Source organism: Dermacentor andersoni, chromosome 9, assembly GCF_023375885.2.
Source record: "Dermacentor andersoni chromosome 9, qqDerAnde1_hic_scaffold, whole genome shotgun sequence".
Lineage (NCBI taxonomy): Eukaryota > Metazoa > Arthropoda > Arachnida > Ixodida > Ixodidae > Dermacentor > Dermacentor andersoni.
In genome coordinates this window covers 77,473,947-77,495,636 of record NC_092822.1, presented here as the reverse complement: position 1 = coordinate 77,495,636, position 21,690 = coordinate 77,473,947, and the positions used below count along the sequence as shown (strand labels likewise).

The window sequence follows — 21,690 nt, the reverse complement described above, 5'->3', positions numbered from 1 at the left end:
CAGAGGCGCGAAGTGCAGCTGCACTTCGCTCTGATATGCTGCACAGAGATATACTTAGATCAGCCCGTAAGGGACTGGTCCTAACAAATTCTAGGGGTGGAGCGCCCTAGTTGGGCACCCCAATGGTGGTAGCAGCCACCCGGGCGCGCCCGACTTGGGCTTTTTGGGCCTGTAAATCATGGCAACCGAGCAGGGTCCCCTCCCAGTCTTCCCAGGTTGAGTTGGGGAGGGGGGGGGGAATGGCCGGGCAGGAGGGGCAGGCCCAAACCATGTGGTATGTGTCTGAAGACGCCACACTAAAGTGTGGACAGTTGCCGCTAAACGAGGGGTCAAAATGCTTTAGAACTGCTGGGCATCGCGAAGTATTGGTGAGAAGGCGGAGAGAGAGCGGCTCACTCTCCTCCTTAGGACCTTCACATGGGCCTGGTAAAAGCGATGACTATCTTGAAAGTGCGTTGTAATGTCTTTAAAAGTGTAGGCTGGATTGAAATCGGGTTCCTAATCGGGTGGGGAGGGGAAACAACGCGGTGAGAGGGCGCGCGGGCGGCTGCATTTGCTTCCTCGTTTCCTGCTAACCGCCGATGAGCAAGGCCAAATATAAGGTAACGATGTGCGGGGTCCTTATTCCTGTGCAATTTCTGTCGATTTGTCTGGCTAGAAAGGAGGTGCAGCCTTGTTCGAATCTACGATAGGCCTCTCGACAGTCGGTGGTTATATATTTCGAGTGGGAATGTGAGGCCGCGAGAGTGATGGCAACTTCTCTCACGTCTGTCGCATCTTGCTTGTGTTGTGACTCCATTTGCGACAGGCGTGTGTTATAGTAAGGTGCACTTGCAGGAGCACCTGGAAAGTGTTCACCATCACAAGGGCAATAAGACAGCTGTTGGAAGTAGTGGCGTGGTGGTCCAGGGTACGCTTAAACGTTTTGCGGAGCATGACCTCAAGGGTCTCCTCTCGTTTACGTAGCTGAAGATAGAGAGTCGTACAGAGAATGCGACTGGTCACGAAGGCTTTTGCCAGCCGCAAGACATCCTTACCTCGTAACCCCTCGCGTTTGTTGGAAATCCGGCAGACCATGCAACCGACCTGGTCCCTGGACAGAAATTAGCCAATGTAATATCTGGCCATCAGTGTCTGTACATATAGAACCCGGGTATCTGGCGAGTACGCATCTCGTCAGCTTTCTCTAGGGGACACTACTGTCAAGATACAGAGAAATTTTAGGTGTTCATTTTGACAAGTGGCGGAGGTGCACAAATTCCTATTTTTTGGGGGAACATTGAAGACTGCAGTGGCGGACGTAGCGGCCTTCTATTGTCGCCGCTGTTCGCAGGCTGGTTTTAATGGCCCCTATGCTGCCCCACGTACATGACCCACAGGGCGCTATCGTTGTACAGGGTGTGCTGCACGCGGGAGACACCGCTCAGATGGGCCAGTAGGTGCTTCATGGCCAGATTGAAGAGTAGTGAAGAAAATACTGCGCCTTGGGGGGTTCCCCGCGTACTGAGTTGGTGAGCAATGTGCTCGCTGTCTTGGATGCTGATGTATGAATGTCTATCCATGAAAAATTGGCGTAATATTGAAGTGTGTTGGGGCTGCAGTCGGTCTGATTTAGGGGAGTTGGTATGGTCTTGTGAGTTACGTTGTCAAATGCCCCCGTGGGATCAAAGGCGTGTACTGCTCGGTGATTATGCTCGGTTCGAAAGAGGCAAGGACTTCCCGACTGAGTTGCAGGAGGAAATCCTGTGCGGATCTGTGCAGGCGAAATCCGAACATGGTGTCCGCAAATTCATGTTCGTATTTAAGATATCAAGATAGCTGGTCCCGCACCATCGTCTTATTAGTTTGCCCACAGTGGACGTGAGAGATATGGGGCGGTAGTTACCTGTGTCAAATCGTTTACCTGCTTTAGGAATAAAGGTTACCAGAGCCGTTTTCCAGTCGATTGGCAGGAGGGTTTTGTCAGCGACAAATTGCTTTGCTGTGGTATAGGAGGGACTGGTATGCTGCGTCGGGAAGGTTTTCCAGAAGCTTCATGGTGTTCTTATCCCTTCCCGGGGCAATGCCAAGTTTCGTTTTTGCAACCGCCGCCTGCAGATCATGGATCTTGAACGGTTGATCCAGCTCCGTGATCTCTATATTGGTCCCGGAGTTTTTGTGCCATTTGAGTCGTGTTTACCGGAAAACGTGCATGACTCTCTGCAAATGTTTGTGTCTCGTGTGGTGTTTGGTTTAGATTGATGAGGACTCGCAAGAAGCGCCATGTAATGCGGTTGGACCTTTGCCGCGCTGCCGTGTTGCATCTATCCACCCAGGCGCAGAACGCGGCCGCTCTCTGTGTGCGCTCGGTAATTCAAGCTTTAAGCTTTCTGTTATGTTTCTGGCGTCGCCAGCGGCGGGCGAGGCCGCGACAGGCTTTCCAGAGGTGTTGGAGTGGTTAGCCACGTCCGTTAATGCATCTGATAGCTTGATATGACTTTCATGCGAGCGAAGGTATGTCAGCAAGTGTTGAGACCATGCTGAGGAACCCTTCTCGGAAATGGGTGTGTTAAAGTGTGCTCAAGTTTGTCTGAATTTGGTGCACTCTGGGATACGGGCTCGTATTGTGAAACGCTTAAGGGGCGTGTGCATAGTGTAGTATTAAGGACGGAGCGGTCGCTACCGAGTCTGCGTGTCCTATGTTGCTGGCGAAATTTAAGCCCTGACACGTATTGTGTGTCACGGACTTTCCTACTCGGGTCAGGTAAACAGAGTCAATGTGGAGGGTGAGGTCTAACGTTGACGCAAGTTCTCCTAGCTTACGACCGCGCAACTCCTTTTTTTGCGATACCCCCACAGTTGACTTGGAGCGTAAAATTCACACAGCAAGAAGGGGGGGGGGGCATCTAGACCGACTACACTTCGCGGGCGACTAAATAAATCCGCAAGATTTGCTCGCTTGCGTTTGAGAGAAAACCACACATTGACGGCATGTAGTGGAGGGTACCTGCGGCAGTCTTAGGATAGTCACCATTACATTGGCATACTCCAGTTGTACATTGAGATCCACTACACTGGCTGTATACGAGAAGACAAGACGCGCGATCCTTTTGGAACTTCGTGTAGGTTGTAAACGCAACGTGAATTCCTGTCTCTTGGAAGACAACCACAGCTGGTAGAGACAATTGGCCCACTGAGTGTGGTTGTTAAAGCCTTGACAATCCCATTGTGTTATTAGTGCTGAAATGCCCGCATGGACACCTTAACCAAAGGTGTTGCCGTCGGTTAAGGTGTCTCGCCATGGTTAAACTTTTGTAGGGGGAAGGAGAAGGGAGTGGCTGCCCCAGAGCTAGCTGTATGTACCAACGAGAGGGTGATGAAGGAAAAAGCGGGGTAGCTCTCCTCATTCTCCGAATCATTGATCACACAATTGAATTTCGAAGCGCGGGATACGTCCTTAACGGGCCCGAACCGGAGGACGAGGCGGTGGTTTTCCAGGACGTGTTTTGAGATCATCGCGGAAACGGCAGACATGACCTTGGTCAAGATCTGGTCCACGGTGATCTCGATCATAGATCTCAATTTGGAGGTAAGGCGCTCCTCCAACGCGGAGATGATTGCAACGATGGCATCCGAGAGCTCTGCGTCGTTCTCCGTCACATCCGAGTAGGGGTCAATTTTGATTCTAACTTTTCAATTTTTTTTAGAAAAACTCATTTCCCGCCCGGAGCACGTCGATCTGCTTATTTTTTGTATTCCGTGTCGAGCTTGGAGACTGAGCGAGGTGAGGAGGAGACCCATGACCGGCTGCTCACCCGTTTCCCGTGTTGAGGCGTTGATGCCTGGGTGCCGACAGTGCCATCTACCTTGAGGTCCAAGAAGTGGCGGGTGTTCTTGCCGCTGGGCGGGGTTAGTAGGTGTGCCGCTTTCTACCCTTGCGCTGACCTCACTGGCCGGGGAGGAGGCGACAATGTTTTGAGGTGGGCCGCGTTAGCAAAGCGCGGCACTCCGGCGATGGCTTCCGAAGTCGGATGACGTGGTGGCATGCTAGGTCGTATAGTTGCTGTGGGCTTAAGGGCGTTTGGCTGTGTGGCCGGGCACGTTTCGTTGGCGGAAGTTTCCCGTGCAGTGGTGGGAGTTGGTCGCTTGGGTGTGCCCGCAGACTGCACAGGGTGGATTTTTTTTGATCACGTGTCTTGACTCCATCGGCGGTCGGCACCTTTTGGCCACGCAGGACGCATTTGTCCCTGTCCGGGCTGGAGCGTGTGTCCGCCCGGTGGCCCACAGTGCTGTACCGCCCGCACGCCGGGACGGTTCTGTTGCACACACACACAAGGGTAATAATTCTAAAATCGCGGCACGGTTTTCCCCAGAAAGGTAAGCGCCGCAGCGTTGGAATTGCCAAGCTTGCGGATATAGGCAGGCCCTCCAGAACGTCACTTGATCTCATTTTGGGGAGACTCATGGCTCTCGTGGTTGGTTACAGTGATGACGCCGTGGCACACCACGCCAGTGAGTTTGAAGTGGCCGTGCGCGAGGAGCCGGTCCTTTGATGAGTAAAGTTGAAAGTCACGCAGAAGCTTGTCCTGACGTGGGAGCCTCGGGTGCGTGCGACAATGAGGTTTTGCTTCCGTTTAGGGAGCAGGCTGAGTGATGCTGCGGCCAGGGTTTCCCAGGTAGGCCGCGAACGCGGCTCTGAGCTCGCCATGTTGCTATATATCCTTGAGAGCTATGGTCACCGGAGCTTTAGGATGCTAATGTAATCGGAGGGAAGCAGCAAAAGCTGCTTTGATTTCCAAATGGGTTCGGCCTTACTTGGGGGACTGCCGTGAAGCGCTGCAGCACGCGCAGCAGCGTTTTGCACTGCTGGGAGGCCTGTCGACGTGGCGACTACCCTCTTGGAGTTGGCGTTCCGCTCGCAGAAGCGGCATTCGGCTAACTTGAGAAGTCTCTCGTTTTCTATGGGGGTATAATTCGGGCTATCTGGTGTTGAAGTTGCAGGAATCTCGGCCAAGGATATTGTGTCCGAGACGGGGCAGCGCTTCAGCTCTTAGGAAACCATCTTATCGCGGTAGGGCGACTCACTTGCGACGAGGCGTCGGTGCAGCCACGAGGCCGAGCGCCGCTGCCACGAGACGAATACGAATACGATTTATTTCATGTTTGTACAAAACATGGGGAGATGGAAGAAAAAGTTGCTGAACAGCAGCTTGACAAGCTCCCCCCCTTTTCTTTACATAGGCAACAGCAGTTCATACAAAATGCATATACAGATCAGCATGCAATACGATATACTCAGCTCATACAATATACATATACAGATCAGCATACACGCGCGCACACACACGCACACACGTTTTGATGGATATTTTATACATCACTAAGAAATGGTGAATGACAATTTCCGTAACATATATACAAGTATACGAAACGTAGTGTAAGTATGCATCATTCAGAATACTTCAAATCTTTGAAACAGCAGCAGCTATAAAATCAAACAGAACAAATAACAGGTACACAGAGCACACAGATGAAACCTGAGAACTTTCCATAAAAGGTAGTGCATAGTAGTACATTTGTAGCATTTTAGAAAGAAAAAAAGAAGAAATTACTTCTTCTCAACGCTATTTCTAAACAACTAAAGGAATAAATCTCTGAATTCTGTTTTCTAAAGGCTCATCATATCAATTTCCTTGCGAAAAAAATTACCTAATACACTTGGTACTGTGTGTCGTAACATTTGTTCACCGTAATTAGTGCGGTTACGATGGACTTCCCAGTGCTCAGAATGCCTAGTTGTAGACGCAAGTGAAGATTGGCCCTAAGGAGGGGAAAATAGTCCCAACTGGTTGCGACTGGTGTCCACAGGTAGCACTCACTTTCGCGAGAACAGCTACAGCTCTCTTGGTAGGGTTCCGGTCGAAATTTAGTGGCTTTAGCCAAAAGTGGGCAGAGCCGATGCGCTACAAGTCCGCTCGCTCCGTGCGCTCATCGCGTCCACAAGATTTCGGGTCCATGCGGCATTTGAACTCACGGAATTTATGTTGCGTCGCAGTTGTATCAACTATTGTGCCACAAAAGTTTTATTCAAGCGATCACGTAGGCGAACAATTTGCAGGGCGCTTAAGCTTCGCCTTTAAGAGTAGAACGCGATTGCATTCAAAAATTCTTGACTGCTTCTCACGCCTTCCGGCAGCTACAGCTTATGTACGCGCGACGTTTACCCGGAAGCACTTGCGCCGAACACGATCCACGAAGGCTAGCTTTCTCGCAGAAACGCGACCTCTGGCGTGGGCGGATCCCGGCCTCGCCAAAAAAATTACGCGATTTTCAAGCTTCTGTTTTTGTTTCACACTCCTAATATTTAAGTCTAAGAAGACTGAACATAAAAGGCATTTGCTGTCACAGGTGTGTTTCGGCACAATTGTTTGTGGGTTGTCATCCTCAAAACTCAGAGGAATAACCTTGTCAACAGTCTGAGACAAGATATGAGCAACTTCAGTGATATAATGATGTGGCACTATAATTCGCACATACCTTATGTCATATAGCAAGACATGGCTTATACATTTACCTAAATATATAGCGAAATTTTCGCTCACGGGTAACTCGGCCGACGCTGACTCCGATACTTGATTTTCTGTGACTGGGTGCTCTGAACGCTGCTGCGTTAATAAGATTTATCTGCTTAGAAGGCATGTGGCTCGGCAACTAGAGGCGCCGCTTTGCGCTTCATTCGAGGATAACTAGCGTTTAAAACGTCTTAAAGCCATCCGTGACAACAAAATGCATCGCCACCCCCACAAATGTCAGAAGGCTATGCACGACAGAGAAATCGCAGATGCGACGTCCGAGTTGTCGGGAACAGGGATAAGAAATCGAAAGCACTGTAACTGTATGCACTATAAGCAGCCTGAAACCCTTGTAAAAGGAAATGTCAATAGACGTCAGTGAAACAAGTGTCTGCCCCCGGTAACCTGGTGTCATCACACGCTTGTATCTAGACAGCTCTACATTTTGACAAATTGTCTTACTTCAATATACTTCCTAATAAGGATCACTTGAGTTGAAGTGTGCTGCACAAAGAACTTAAATGCTTACAGCTCACCTTATCCACATCAGTGCAGTATGTTATTGGGTACTTTGGGTGTCCCACGCGCCCATGCTCATAAAAGACGCCGTATCGGAAATGAGCCCACTGTTTCACAAAGGCGTACGCTGAAAGGCAAGAGAGAATAAATGTTCACCAATAACCACGTTCCTCTTATTGAAGCTTTCGAACAAATGTGTACGATGAGAGCAATTGGAGTGGTATCGGATCGCAACTACACTTTCACACTAAAAAACATTCTTCCGGCGTACATGAGCTCAAAGCATAACAATCTACCAACATGCGAAGATCGCTTACATTCGTGTCTAAAGGACGAATTGAACAGCATTTATAAGGTCGTATTGTTCCTTCAGGTGCCTAATCCTCGGTTGCCGACATGAATTGCCGATCTAGGAAGCTGCGTCGGTGATGGCAAAGCCATAAAATTCCGCATCGCTTCGATTTATGCGAGACCCATTTAGCCGTGCGAGAAGAAAGGTTTGCTTGCCACAAGCAAATGGAATGGCGAGAGCACCAGAAAAAGTCGGCATGAAGACGCAAGGCAAGATTGCTTGCAAATATCTAGTTAGCTGTTTTCAAGATGGCGTAGACGTTGCTGCGTCCAGGACAGCATTCTTATTTCTTTTGTTTGCATACTTAACGTAGTTTTTCATATAGTCTGAGTGTATCAAGAAAAATCTTCAGGACATATCTGTTTCGTTCACGGAGATTTTAAATTTAAAAGAGAAGTAAAGTGAAAGTATGAATGCATTGTATTGCTGGTAGCGGCAGGATGGGGCTCCGACCATGGGTACGTAGCATTGTCTTTCACTGTGCTGCTGCTTTCTAGAAATTTAATTTGACCATTCTAGCTCATTGTTAGATGCGTTGGTCTGTAAGTAGCAGCATAATTTGTTTTGCATTAATCATCATCATCATCAGCCTGGTGACGCCCACTGCAGGGTCACGTACTAATTGTGGCCATGTTATCCCTGCAAACTTCTTAATCTCATCCGCCCACCTAACTTTCTGCTGACCCCTGCTACGCTTCCCTTCCCTTGGAATCCAGTCCGTTACCCTTAATGACCATTGGTTATCTTCCGTCGTCATTACATGTCCTGCCCATACCCATTTCTTTTCCTTGATTTCAACTAAGATGCCATTAACTCGCGTTTGTTCCCTCACCCAATCTGCTCTTTTCTTATCCGTTAACGTTACACCCATCATTCTTCTTTCCATAGCTCGTTGCTTCGTCCTCAATTTAAGTAGAACCCTTTTCGTAAGCCTCCAGGTTTCTGCCTCCTACGTGAGTACTGGTAAGACACAGCTGTTGCACACTTTTCTCTTGAGGAATAATGGCAACCTGCTGTTCATGATCTGCGAATGCCTGCCAAACGCACCCCCGCCCATTCTTAGTCTTCTTTTTATTTGTCTCATGATCCGGATCCGCGGTCACTACCTGCCCTAAGTAGATGTATTCCCTTACCACTTCCAGTGCCTCGCTTCCTATCGTAAACTGCTGTTCTCTTTCGAGACTGTTAAATATTACTTTAGTTTTCTGCATAAAAATTTTAGCCCCAACCTACTGCTTTGCCTCTCCTGGTCAGTGAGCATGCATTACAATTGGTCCCCTGAGTTACTAAGCAAGGCAATATCAGCGAATCGCAAGTTACTAAGGTATTCTCCATTAACTTCTATCTCCAATTCTTCCCAATCCAGGTCTCTTAATACCTCCTGTAAACACGCTGTGAATAGCTTTGGATAGATGGTATCTCTCTGCCTGACGCCTTTCTTCATTAAGATTTTCCTGCTTTCTTCATAGAGGACTACGGTGGCTGTGGAGCCGCTATACATATCTTTCAGCATTTTTACATACGGCTCGTCTACAGCCTCATTGCGTAATGCCTCCATGACTGCTGAGGTTTCGCCTGAATCAAACGATTTCTCGTAATCAATGAAAGCTATAAGGGTTGGCTATATTCCGCACATTTCTCTGTCACCTGATTGATAGTGTGAATAGTGTCTATGGTTAAGTAGGTTTTACGGAATCCTGCCTGGTCGTTTGGTTGACAGAAGTCTAAGGTGTCCCTGATTCTATTTGCGATTACATTAGTAAATACTTTGTAGGCAACGCACAGTAAGCTGATCGGTCTATAATTTTTCGAGTCTTTGGCGTCCCCTTTCTTATGGATTAGGATTATTTTAGCGTTCTTCCAAGGTTCCGGTACGCTCGAGGTCATGAGGCATTGCGTATACAGGGTGACCAGTTTTTCTAGAACAATGTGCCCACGAACCTTCTACAAATATGCTGTAACCTGATCCTCCCCAGTGGCCTTCCCCCATTGCATAGCTCCCAAGGCTGTCTTTACTTCTTACGGCGTTACTTGTGGGATTTCAAATTCCTCTAGACTATTCTCTCTTCCATTGTCATCGTGGGTGCCATTGTGCCATTGGTACTGTATAAATCTCTATAGAACTCCTCAGCCACTTAGCATCCTTATTCTCATCCGTGTTCTCATCCGTATTCTATCTTCTCAACTATCTCATGCGTATTAGTAACAATATTGCTAGCTTTGTCTCTTAACGCATACATCTAATTCTTGCCAATTCCTAGTTTCTTGACTGGTTTTGGGCTTCCTGCGTTCCTGAGAGCACGTTCAATTCTATCGATATTATATTTCCTTATGTCAGCTGTCTTACGATTGTTGATTAATTTCGAAAGTTCTGCGAGTTCTATTCTAGCTGTAGGGTTAGAGGCTTTAATACATTGGCGTCTCTTGATTAGATCTTTCTTCTCCTGCGATAGCTTACTGGTATCCTGTCTAACGGAGTTACCACAGATTTCTATTGCACACTCCGTAATGATGCCTATATAATTGTCGTTCATTGTTTCAACACTAAGGTCCTCTTCCTGAGTTAAATCCGAATACCTGCTCTGTAGCTTGATCCGGAATTCCTCTATTTTCCCTCATTGATCGTAGATCGGCTTCGTATGTAGGAGTTTCTTCCGTTCTCTCCTCAAGTATAGGCTAATTCGAGTTCTTACCATCCTATGGTCACTGCAGCACACCTTGCCGACCACGTGCACACCTTGTATGATGCCAGGGTTAGCGCTGAGTATAAGGTCTACTCCATTCGGGCTCATCCCCGTCCACTTCCGGCTATCCGGCTTGCGGAAGGAGGTATTCATTAACCGCATATTATTTTGTTCTGCAAGGTCTACTAATAACTCTCCCCGGCTATTCCTAGTGCCAATGCCATATTCCTCCACTGACTTGCCTCCAGCCTGCTTCTTGCCTACCTTGGCATTGAACTCGCCCATCAGTATAGTGCATTTTGTTTTGATGTCCTCATAGAAGCTTTCGACTTCCTGGTCATCATGACTGGATGTAGGGGCGTAGGCCCGTACGACCTTCATTTTGTGCCTGTTATTACGTTTCACACCAAGACCTCCCACGCTCTAGTTAATGCTATGGGACTCATGTATGTTACCAGCTATATTCTTAATCACCAGGAATCCGGCTCCTCGTTCTCTTCGTTCCGCTAAGCCCCGGTAGTACAGAACGTGCCCGCTTTTTAGCACTGTATATGCTTCATTTGTCCTCCTGACTTCATTGAGGCATATTATATCGCAATTACTGCCCTCTAATTCCTCCAATAGCACGGGTAGACTCGCCTCACTAGATAACGTTCTAGCGTCAAACGTTGCCAGGTTCAGATTACACTGGCCGCCGGTCCGGATCCAGGGAGTCTTAGTGCCCTCTGCTGCGTCATAGGTCTTACAGCCGCCGTGGTCAGTTGCTTCGCAGCTGCTGGAGACTGAGGGCCTGGGTTTGATTGTTGTATTCATATAGGAGGTTGTGGCCAAGTACTGAATCAGGGTGGCCAATCCTGCTCTGGTGAGGGAGTGCGTTACCGGTTCTAGTCACCGGGATCAGGCCACACTCCAGGCCTATTTATGCAATTTTATCAACACGCGGATTTTCTTTTTATCCGGTGGCAAATTGCGCGGCACCGAGATTCGAACCATGGTCCTCTTGCACGCGAGGTGGATGCTCTACCTGTAGGCCACCGCTGCATCAGTGTTTTGGATTATGTATATGTAATTATGACAATATAAAACATGTGAACGTGGCCCACTTTGCATAGTAGGTATGTAGCAGAAACCGTCAGTGCCGTTTTATGCATACACCGGAAATGGAAATAGGCGGTTGACTAGCATTCTGTCGCTGTACTTTATGTACTAGCGTTGGTGACTAAAGGATCACGGTGCGAAACATGGTTAAATCGATTTTCGCTAACTATGAAAGCTTTTCAGGAAATGCTTAACGTAATATAATGGGTGCCGCGTCGGCGGTAATGTGGTTTTGTACATTTCACAAGTAAACGTTAAAAAAATACTATTTAAATAACCATAAATTAGGAACAAACATGACATAAGTTAACCAGCAATCATGAGTAGCATCTGCAGTTTCGCAGTGCATCACATGAAATAAATAGGCTGAGAAATTCGGCGCACGAGACGCTAGTTTTGTTGTAATGCTCCTATTTTGTCACGGACACAGATTTCACTTGCTCGCAGGAGATAAATTTCTTAGTTTAAAGGCGCCTTTATAGAATATGTCTCTGTTTTCTTATGCATCGATGCAAGTTTAAGCCTAAGTACACCTCCCACATGTGCGCGCCAAAGGTCCTTCTCCAGTACTGATATTTCTCAGAATGGTGATCAAATTAGGTGACGCATCACAGTGCAGTATCTCCTTTCTGCAGGCGGTGCCTGGCGGAAGGATAGATAACCTAACTCTCCTACCTGGTTTAAGGAGTAACCTCGTTAGAAGTTCTTGAACAACTGAAACCTTGTCAAAATACAATTATCCAAAAACCAATCTTCTAATTAGCAGTGGTGCTACTTGCCAGTGAACACTATCTGCAGTAATATTCTCAGAACGTTGTAGCCGTTGACACAATATATTGTCGTCGCCGTCATACCATACCAAATGACCTCTAGCGCGCTCGTCACTCCATAGTTTCGTGTACGTGTAGTAAAGACAGGGACACGAAAATTTGTATGCAGCTAAATTTCTCAATGTTTGCAACCCCCGTATGCCTTTTCAGTTCAACATGCTTGATTGTTTTTGTTTTTTTTCATTGCCAGCACTGGCCAAATACTTCGCACGCATACGCGCAGCGCTAAACACGAGTTTGCGTCAAAGACAAACGTCTGTTACGAGTAGAAAATGGTTTGTAAGATAATCACTAAAAAAAATAAACATTCGTTCTTTGTTTACTGTGCCATAAACGGTTTTCTTTCTGGCGTTAATCAGCGAAGATTGCATGGCGTATGCGCTGCGAAATTTATATGTTTAAAAGAATTCATGGAAACCGTTGCCTGAGTATTGTTCTGAAAGTTCTGTCTAGCGTGTTTGTTGAAACTACTAACGCCGCATGTAGTAATTCTTGACTATAACACGTTACCTGCCTTTATTCACCTGTTTTATCTACGCTGTGCCTAAATTTCCATCTTTGCAGTATTAATAACAATAATAAAGCACAGCAATAAAAACAGGAGCAGCACCAGTCGCATGAACTGATGTCCTCGTACATCAATCAGTGCGCTCGTAAACAAATGTGTATAGCCGTTAATGAAAGACAGAACTTATTTTTGTCGACAAGCATTCCGCCAGTGAATAACTCGCCATTGAAGTGATGACATATAGGAATTGATCACTTAAGTGTTTACAAGACAAGAGAGCTACATCTTCAACAACACCCTTAATCCAAAGAAGCAACTGCTAAATTCTCCCATTTTGTAAGAATCGTCACCGCCTCGAATAAACTTAATAACGAAGATGTTAGCCAAATTACACACTCAACTTCTGTGATCGAAGCATAGCTGTGATATTTGTTTTTACCTATGCAAACAACTTTCTTTTCACGTGTGCTGTTCGTCCGTTTCCTTTTCCATAGTAAACAATGTAGTACCTTGCTATGATCTCTTTATGGAAATGGCACTATCTATAAATAAATAAATACTTGAATGAGTGTGGGTACTAGGAGTCATAGTTAAATCCAAAGGGATGATAGGTAGGTGTGCTGCGAAACTGTGCTGTTAGGCGTCCGGGGACAAGTCTGGCGAGAGGCCACGTGCACGTTCAATACAAGCGTGAAAATTGCGTGACCCGACGCAGCGTCACCAAGCAGGAACGGCTGTAAGAAGTCACCCACATGAAGCAATCAGGAATTTCGGCGTTCTAGCACGCCAACTGTGTCGGACCAAAAGATATCTTCAGGCACAGTAGCTTATTGCCCTTGTAGACGGCCAGGATGGCGGCAATGTTTTATAAGAAATCACTCCTTTAAAGAGATACTAAAGGCAAATAGTCATCATCATCATCAGCCTGGTTATGCCCACTGCAGGGCAAAGGCCTCTCCCATGCTTCTCCAACTACCCCGGTCATGTACTAATTCTGGCCATGTTGTCCCTGCAAACTTCTTAATCTCATCCGCCCACCTAACTTTCTGCCGCCCTCTGCTACGCTTTCCTTCCCTTGGAATCCATTCTGTAACTCTTAATGAGCATCGGTTATCTTCCCTCCTCATTACGTGTCCTGCCCATGCCCATTTCTTTTTCATGATTTCAACTAAGACATCATTAACTCGCGTTTGTTCCCTCACCCAATCTGCTCTTTTCTTATCCCTTAACGTTATACCAATCATTCTTCTTTCCATAGCTCGTTGCGTCTTCCTCAATTTAAGTAGAACCCTTTTCGTAAGCCTCCAGGTTTCTGCCCCGCACGTGAGTACTGGTAAGACACAGCTGTTATAAACTTTTCTCTTGAGGGATAATGGCAACCTGCTGTTCATGATCTGAGAATGCCTGCCAAACGCACCCCAGCCCATTCTTATTATTCTGATTATTTCAGCCTCATGATCCGGATCCGCAGTAACTACCTGTCCTAAGTATATGTATTCCCTTACCACTTCCAGTGCCTCACTACCTATTGTATACTGCTGTTCCCTTCCGAGACTGTTAAACATCACTTCAGTTTTCTGCAGATTAATTTTTAAACCCACCCTTCGGCTTTGCCTCGCCAGGTCAGTGAGCATGCATTGCGGTTGGTCCCCTGAGTTACTAAGCAAGGCAATATCAGCGAATCGCAAGTTACTAAGGTGTTCTCCATTAACTCTTATCCCCAATTCTTCCCAATCCAGGTCTCTGAATACCTCCTGTAAACACGCTGTGAATAGCATCGGAGAGATCGTATCTCCCTGCCTGACGCCTTTCTTTATTGGGATTTTGTTGCTTTCTTTATGGAGGACTACGGTGGCTGTGGAGCCGCTATAGATATCGTTCAGTATTTTTACATACGGCTCGTCTACACCCTGATTACGCAATGCCTCCATGACTGCTGAGGTTTCGACTGAATCAAACGCTTTCTCGTAATCAATGAAAGCTATATATAAAGGTTGGTTATATTCCGCACATTTTTCTATCACCTGATTGATAGTGTGAATATGGTCTATTGTTGAGTATTGTTGAGGCAAATAGCAAGTTAAGCTAACTTGATAGATTAGTGCTCGAGAATTTCTAAGGTGTCAGTGTTATCCCGAACACAGCCTTAGCAATCGAGAAATTGAGGTAAATGCAGGACATGACTAAAGACTTTCCCGGATGTTTCATGTACTTGCCAGATGAGGAAGACACTCCTCATTTAAACTCTGTCACTAGTACTCAACGACTCGTTATAAAACCACAATGTATAGCAATATAAGACGAAAGCAAATGCTACTTGCCCAGTTCTATGTCTTCTAAAAAAGAGCTTATTAGCATTACTCGTGACAACGACGCGAATGGTCAATTTTTTTTTGTTTTCGCTCGACTCTGCGCCGCTCGTTATTTCATAGTGCTGCCCTAGTTTTGCTGGCTCGCGCAACTTACAAGAACTGCGAGTAGCAGACAATTCCACTTCCAGCTGATGTCGCGGTATGACCGAACTGTTTGCACCAGTCGACCAAAAGCAGCTGCAGCGGCGAATCCACCGCTCTGTCTAGGCTCGGTTTCTCCATGGCAGGGCGTTTGTGTTTTGTGCAAAAATCCGTATCGCCATCTCTCAGGTGCTGTTTTACTCATTAAAGGCACAAAGGGCAGCAAAGGGTGGAGATTATGCATGCAACGTCCCCACTCCCCGGTTGGATGTGGGAGATTTTAATTGCGATTTCTTGGTTCGGAACAAGCATTGCGTGTTGTCTGGAATACTATTTGTCGTTATTGTCCCTTTAATACAAGTGATATCTAAATACTTTCATTCCAACTTCTAACCCATTTAACAGTTCGAAGGCATATTTTCAACATAAAAAACATATCAACTGTGCCTACATTCATAACTATTAAGTACGCACCAAGCGACAAAGTATCACTGTCTCGCGTATTGGCATGGTGATCATTACTTGAGACACGTACGAGGGTCAGATTTTCGGTGAAGCCTGGCCTTATGCACTTTCATGTGAGTAAATGTCAAAATTAACAACGTCATGTTGTGGTGCACGCCCTCCTAACTTCTGAAACCTGCTGCATGAGCAAGATTTCGCAGCCAATGTGATCGCGCGACGTTCGCTCCTGTGTAACGCTTCTCTCAGCAAGAATCGCCTGCAGTCTTAAACATTTCTTATATATATATATATATATATATATATATATATATATATATATATATATATATATATATATATATATATATATATATATATATATATATATATATAAATATACGCCTATTTGTTATATTTATATGTTTCACCTACAGTTAGGTCGTGAAGGCGTGAGAGAAAGGAGTAGGGGTCAACAACAAAACGAAAATGCATTCGGCACATGTTCGCCCAATAAAACGCTATAATTCCGTTAATCACAGTGTTGCTGCTTGATTCACCGTCACTACTACGTGACAATATTAACAAAAATACAGTGGTCTTGCAGTTGTGTCGGCAAAGAGTTTCGACTTCCAGCACCAGTGTACGCTTGTCTTGTTATTCTAGTGCACGCTTTTATTACGGATGAAGCAGTCAGTGTGAAATCATATTTGCCGAATTCTACACCAGATTTTCGGGCTGTGGTCAGTGAGGGGCCCAATATAAAACAGAGGGGTGGCAAGGGCTTCTTTTTAAAAACACGCTGTTGATTTCAAAAGCTTTGCGAAGAAGGCATAAACGATAGGATTTGTAGAATGTCCAAAATCAGGCAAGTGAAGTGTTCATATCGCTGGTTAGCAGAGCGACGTTCTACATGGTAAGAGAAGTGACAGAAAAAAAGCGGCGATTTATAGCAATTTTTGTTGCGCACATCAACCAGGTTTAAATACCATGCTATGGGGAACCAGCGCTGGATAGGCGGCGCGTCGAAAAGAGTGCGTTGCACGCCGCCCTGGCGACGAAACTCGGCATATTCCAGCCACACAACCAGACGACACACACACATACGCAGCCGTATTATAGTTCGTATGTTTCCGTTTTCGCGCCGCTTCAAGTGGACAGTTTTTGTAAAGAAGCTAGCGCCATCAAGTGAAGAAATGACGAAAGAAGCTTTTTAAGCTTTATATATTTTTCACAGTGCGTCGCGGCGAGCACGTGTGTTTCTTTAACGGTTGCGTCGTGTATCGATGCCATGCTTGCGTGGCTGCCTGCCTCGCAGATCTAGCAGTTATGGCTCCGGTCGTGCTGCGCTATGGTTTCGTAAGTATTAGTTGGCCTGAAGATATTCCATATTTCTCTGGCTAGACACAAAAATTCTGATGTTACTTCGCCACAGCAGTCAATGGAGAAGAAAGCTTTATCGCATCACGACTCGCGCAAGCATGGTTTGAGTGCTCCGCTGCTTGATCCGTAACAATCCTGGCTACATTTGGCACAAATTACATAAACTTGCCGGATGCATCTCAGCGCCGATTCCTCATCCGCATGCGCATTTTTATAAACACATAGGTGGCTTAGTCGCGCGTGTGCCGGCACTATGCGCATACAACTCGTATTACAAGGCAGCTTCCCTCCCACATAATTCTTGGCAATGAATGGATAATTTTTACCTTTCGTATCGTTCACTTGGTGCGGTGGCGTTGGAAGGGGCTTGGCAGTGGCATTGCGAAGGAAAAATGGTACATATGCCGGATGGTGCATGCTATTGCTCATTTTGTTTCCGACGAAATACCGACTGCAGATTCTGCTGTTTGGTACTGTCTGCCATGGCTGACCGTCTTCACTATCGAATAAACCAAGGATACACGCGAAATTTGATTTAGAAACCAGCCCGACACCGCTTGACAGGGCGACAAGACGGGAGCTTACTCCGCTCGCCTGACTGCTTGGATCCAACGCCGCCTCCGTTCTTGTTCGTAGGGTTTAGATGGAAAGACGCAGAAGGATACATCCTCCCTCATCCCGACTTAGTTGTGGCACTTGTATACGCAACAGTATCGTCGGCGCCCTTTTGTTTTCCTTCGACTTTCAGAGCACGCAACGCAATTTTCGTCCGCGGGGGAGGCTGCATTGTGCACGTTCTGACCGCCAGGGCGGCGCTGCAGGCGCCGTGAAAACTCCAGCGCTGGTTCCCCATAGCACCGCAAGAAGTACAGATGGGTGATACGTGTTCTGTACTTTGTTTCCAACAAACGGCATACAGATCATGTGTTTAAAACATTTCACTTCTTTTGTATCGCACAGTCAGAATGAAGCGACACTTACACAGCGCTCTCCAGACCTTCGTACGCTTGGCAATCCTGCAGAGGATTTGGGTGGCTTGCTTGGTGACCTTAACTGTTTGGTTGTACCATGTTATGGATATACACTGCTCGTCTAAAACATCCCGAGTATGCGGATGATCCTCTTCTTGAGAATCGGTGTCTGTCCGATCGAGAGATGGGCGCTGGCTTTTCCCTCGTCCTTCGAGTTTGCCCCTTTCCCACCATGTAGAACGACAAACTCGGTCTTCTCCGATGCTAGCGTAAGCCTTATCTCCCTCGTGAAGCTGGATGGATGGATGGATGGATGGATGGATGGATGGATGGATGGATGGATGGATGCATGGATGGATGGATGGATGGATGTTATGAGCGTCCCCTTTGGAAAGGGGTGGTGGTTTGCGCCACCAAGCTTTTGCTATTATGCTGCCTAATGACCTACCTAGGTTAAACAATGAAAAAGAGAAAAAAAACACTATGAACTACCCCACCCAAATTTTCTGATCTCCCATTTCGAACTGTACTTTTGTACGTCTCCGTTTTCTGTCGTTTCCCTACTTTTCTTCCACCAACCATCTAATCGCCTCTTACTAATGCCTATTGCAGACATGTTTACTTTTCCACTGCACTCGCTGAACCCGAGTGCTTCGAGGAGGCCAGTGGCGCCTAAATCCGCCACTGGGTAAACGTCTTCACATTCTAATAAAACATGTTCCATAGTCTCCCTAGCTTTACCGCAGCAAGACGCCGTCCCACAATTAGCCGGTCCATTCATTTGCTCGCACACCTGCATTGAATGCTCGGAAGCTAACTCGCCCCTATATTTCACGATATATTCTTGTAAAGAGCGTAGTTTAGTTCGTAGTGCCTGTGGGTGCCCCTTCGTTCGATAAGAAGACAAGGTCTGAGCCTGGGGTTCCATAGATGGAGCAAATGCCTATTAAGATCTGGTTGGTTCGGAGAAACCCGCAGTGCCTTAGCTGCTGTGCGCTTGGCACGCGTCCTAGCTTGTGTTAAGGAGTCAGGCTTAACAATTTGGCCGTTTTCTTCTAGCAGCATTCGATATTTGTACCATTGCGTAATCATACAATCTCGCTTGTAAGAGGATGGGCGGCACGAGGAACCTTTTGTTCTAACCGCCATGGCAATTGGAAGATGGCCACTGCTAAGAGGGCCTTCTAGAAGTTTCCACTGGCAGCTTCTGGTTCTCACGGACCATGTTAGGTCTGGCATCGTGTCTGCTTGTGTTGTGTCCTATCCGAGTCTCGTATGGGATTGCGGCAGATTCAGGAGCGCTAGTTCATAATGGTCAAACACTTCCATGCTAAGACTACCGCGTTGGCGGCACTTATTATAGTTACAGCGTATCTGTTGAGCATCTGTCTCCAGAGATTAGCATTGTATCCTTGGGATAGATCTTTCAGGGATGTTGTATGTAACTGAAGTCTACCGATGCTCGCTTAGTCTACCTTCGTGCGTTTCCTGATGTATGTACACGGAAAAAACTATTATTCTTTCGGGAGTGAGTTGAATCCGGCATCCAGTAACATCAGCAATGCTCGAAAACCAGGACTCAGTGTCAAGCTTTGTGCAGGTGAGTCTTCGATCCACATACACAGCCGTGCACGCAGGTGTGTCGGTGCCTTAAGAGAAGCCATAGCGCTCGTAGCACGGTAAGCCTGGCATGAAGCAGTTCACTTCCTGCGATGCCACGACGGCGGGTCTGAGACTTATGCGACAGGCCTGAACGTAAAATCATGTCTGTTTTTTTTCTAGGGAGTGTGGCACTTTCACTGTATCCGGTTCGGGTTGGCTCCCCCCCCCCCTCCCGACCATGACGGCGAATATTAGCTTGAGTGATTATGTCAGCCATGTTGTGTGTGGGCCATGTGTGTCAGAGCTGTCTACACAGACAGCAAATGGGCCATATTAACTTATGCGTTTTTGGTAAGACCTCCGAAGGAGGGCTTTCCATTGAGCATTAGGCGCTCCATGACGGTGCGAACGCATGTTTCGAAAGCTTCTTCTATGATCGTTTGTACCCTTGACATGATGTGTTCCATCTGTGCCAAGCGGGCAGAGACGCAGAGAAGCCAAGCGGCAGAGTTTGTGGTTTTGGCTGCGTTTCTAGCAGCCTATTCAAGCTCCGCTTTGGTGTGCCGACAGTGAGGACTCGAGAGGTGGTGCTGGACGTTAATGAGAGCAGCATTCCGGGCAAGTTGGTAATCCATTGCTTAAATGATATTGCGCGACATATAAACGACACGAACGTGAGAGAAGACGACACACCAAGCGCAATCGTCTGCACTTGGTGTGTCGTCTTCTCTCACGTCCGTGTCGTTTTTATGTCGCGCAATATCATTTAAGCAATGGTTCTAGACCAATGCTGCGAAGTGCGATTTCCAGTAATATTTTTCTTATTACAGTAAGGCGCATACAAGACAAGGAGAAATGGTCTATTCTCTCCGGTTCGCCTAAAAAGAGCATAATGATGAGGGGACCATACAAGACCTGGATAGATAGAAGAGGATAGGACGAGGAACATTCCACCTCCACCACAATCTTACGCGAAGGACGAGTCAGTAAGACGAGCAACCATTTACAGGTTATATTTACAACAGCGGTTGCAGCGCTGACCGGTTAGATTCACAGCGCGAGCCCAGTTCGTTCTTCCTCCTATTTTCTCGAGTGGTGGCGCCCACGCGCCTCTTTCAAACAATGAAATACCACACGCGTGTAGCAATATACTTAAATTATATACTTATGCGGCATCGGTTATACCTTTCAGCGCAGGCCTCGCGCGCTTGCTATCGCTGTCAATGCTGCGCCTTTTGGGCGAAACTGTACATAATAAATGGCTGTGCTCATTTATCGATTTTTTTATTCGACAGTTTTTATTGCATTTGTCACTGCATCTCTAAATAAGGGTTTCACTTGTGCGTCCTTACGGTTGTTCTTCGTACAGGGTGAACCGGTTTTTGTCTTTACACTTTCTATCTTTTTTGACTAATATTCTCCACTTCGTATTTGTTTGTATGCTAGTGCCGACCCTAGTACGTTAGTGTTGTGGGTAGGTGCTTAAAACAAATATTACAATTCTGCTGCATTAGGTATAATAGTAATAACAATAAGGCTAATAATAATTATAATAATTGCTGCAAGATTTTCATACTTGCGGCTTCAAAGTCATCCTTGCTTAGCTCCGTGAGTACTTGGGACGACAGTTGAATAAAGTCTCCGCGTTCCCCGCAGCCCCGTTTTTGCGTTGTGCTGAAGGGATCGCCTTGATCTGCGTTCATGATTTGAACTCGTACGTGACTCTTTGTGAAGCAACATTTGGGCGCGCTTCGGGCTTTGCTGCGTTGTGGCCACGTTTCTGGAAACTGCACCATGACTTGCTTGAAGAAGACACGGCCATATGTGGCGTTATGGAGAAAGAGGGACGACGATCTCAGGAGTACCTGCATGTTGGCAAACAGCGTTTCATTCTGGCAAGGCGCAAGTGAGCGAGTAAGCGCACCAACCGCTCAAAATTATTGTAAGACTGTGGTCGTAAGGTTAGCAATGCGCGCGTCCCTCGTAAAGCCCGTATCATGCGTTACTAGCATTAAGACCGTTAACAGTGCTGGTTGTTCACATTCTCAATTACATTCGTTACGCTTCTTAAGACAGGTCAATCTAAACGTGAGCTGGCCACTTGCGTCTCAGCGGCACACAACCGCACATACACACCATCGACTCTACCAACGCCTCCTACTATAAGCAATCACAGCTGTTGCCCTAACGGGATTCTGGAAGTCGCGTCACCGGAAATTCAGAGACGAAAGTATGGCGTTTGTTGGTCACATCGCGAATGTCGTATCTTTATGAAGCGTGAATGTTGTGGACGTCTCA

At 46.7% G+C, this 21,690-nt stretch overlaps 1 long non-coding RNA gene across 1 annotated transcript in view; it reads right to left on the bottom strand.

Moving 5' to 3' along the window:
• Positions 1-21,243, bottom strand: part of LOC140213220 (uncharacterized) — a 39,747-nt gene extending 18,504 nt beyond the window's left edge. The window contains exons 1-2 of the long non-coding RNA XR_011890161.1: positions 20,969-21,243; positions 7,088-7,197 (exon numbers count right to left, since the gene is read on the bottom strand). This is a non-coding gene — a long non-coding RNA (uncharacterized lncRNA). The remainder of the gene's footprint in view (positions 1-7,087; positions 7,198-20,968) is intronic.
• Between the last annotated feature and the right edge of the window lie 447 nt (positions 21,244-21,690).